Here is a 1,751-nt window from a genome sequence, read left to right as displayed (position 1 = left end):
AAAATCAATTATCTTGAAAATATTATTTGGAAGAATACAATCAAATTCATTGATGAACAACAGTTCATATAATTTTTCAATGTTTTTTTCTTGAGATGCAAACAGTGCATTATTACAATGTTTCAAATGACCCAACAATGCCGCTTCAGTTTTTCAAAAAGGCTACTGGTATATCCATTTGATTGCAAAGGATTTTCCACCACTGCTGGAGAAATCCACTCCCAAGAAGTATATGTCATATCTCACAAATCATCTTTTCCTAAGTCATCAAGTTCTACATCAGTGAGGTCAACGTCATATTCAATGGGAAGCTCACCATCTTTGCCATCCCAGGGGCTACAGTGCTTATTTTAGGGAAAACACTACCACCTACTGGTGCTGTGGAGCCACGACCAACAGAAGCTCATTAATTCCTTGCTCACTGAAAGATCCTTTCAAAAGAGCAAATTTAACCTTCTTTTTATTGACAACTGCCATTGCAGGGTACCCAAAACCTCCAATTCCCAATGTAGTTTCAAGCTTGTGCTGAGCTCCAGCTTCTGTCCACAGCCATCCCCACAATTCTCTTTTGTATTTTACTGCCAACTTTAGTAGAATTTCTTAGTAAGAATTCCTGCCTGCTGTACCAGTATGAAGGATATGAAGCAATACAGCAAATATACAGAGCTGGTGGTCTTCACAAGTTTTCTTTGCCACTGCTTCATCAACAATCTCAAGCAGCTCAGGTGGTGGGGTTTTATCAGAAAATAAATCTAGAGCTTTGGAAACTATGTCAGATCTTGTCCTCCCACCATTGTAATCCATAAGTGGTTCTCCCTTCTGGAAAAATTTGATCATGGGAAATCCTCCAATCTCATATTAGGTAGTCAATGCCTGATTCATTGTAGCATCTACAGCAGCTAACTTCACCTTTCTTTTGTCTGTTCCTTTATTTCTGTGGCTAAAGTTGTCCACTTGGGTTCTAAGTTTTTGCAGTGTCTACACCAAACAGCATAAAATTATACCAACCAATATCATCGCTGTCAATCACATTTTTATCAAAAGTATTATCTTTCAGTTCAATCACATCCTTCTTACCTGAATCTTCACTTGACTACAACTATATCTACCACTTCTTCCTCCAAAGTGTTCCTTTACCAGTTGTAAAGAATTAAGAGCAGCATCTACAATAGCTTCACCAATTTTACCACCCTGGTAATCTTCTGTTCTATTTTTTTTGGGGGGGATCCAAAGATCTTAATAGTGGGAAATCTTTGGACTCCATATTGTCTACCTAGGGACTGATGTTTATCTGTATCAATTGCACCAACTCTCATTGGATCTTTTAATGCAATTTCTGCTTTCTTCCATTCCAGTGCTAACTTTTGGCAATGACCACACCATGGAGCATAGAATTCTATAAGCCACAAACTGTTACTTTGAATAACTACATGCTTGAAATTGAGGTATTCTATCCATCATCTATCATATCTATTGTATCATCACTAGAGGAGGATAAGCTACTCACACCCAGAAATAAGGCACAGCTTATCAGTCAGAATGTTAGACTGTCATGTTGAGAAGCTCCCTGGGGGTACTTCTGCAATAAGAGCTGCTGCTGCAATCCTTGCTCACCTGCTTCTTTGAGTTGAGTCTTGAAGGAAACTAGTTATTCTTAAAAGCAGAGGTGAAGATGAGGTATCTTTTGGGAGGGGGAAAGAGTACAATGGCAGGGATATTTAAAAGTGTATGCTGCATATGAGAAATGGCTT

At 38.5% G+C, this 1,751-nt stretch overlaps 1 pseudogene; it reads right to left on the bottom strand.

The window, feature by feature from the left end:
• Positions 1-242: 242 nt before the first annotated feature.
• LOC110202274 (protein disulfide-isomerase A6 pseudogene) lies at positions 243-1,528 on the bottom strand (annotated as a pseudogene).
• Positions 1,529-1,751: the final 223 nt, after the last annotated feature.

The sequence above is a fragment of the Phascolarctos cinereus genome, unplaced genomic scaffold (genome assembly GCF_003287225.1).
Source record: "Phascolarctos cinereus isolate Bilbo 61053 unplaced genomic scaffold, phaCin_HiC Scaffold_7;HRSCAF=346, whole genome shotgun sequence".
Lineage (NCBI taxonomy): Eukaryota > Metazoa > Chordata > Mammalia > Diprotodontia > Phascolarctidae > Phascolarctos > Phascolarctos cinereus.
This window is presented reverse-complemented; position numbering and strand designations above follow the sequence as displayed.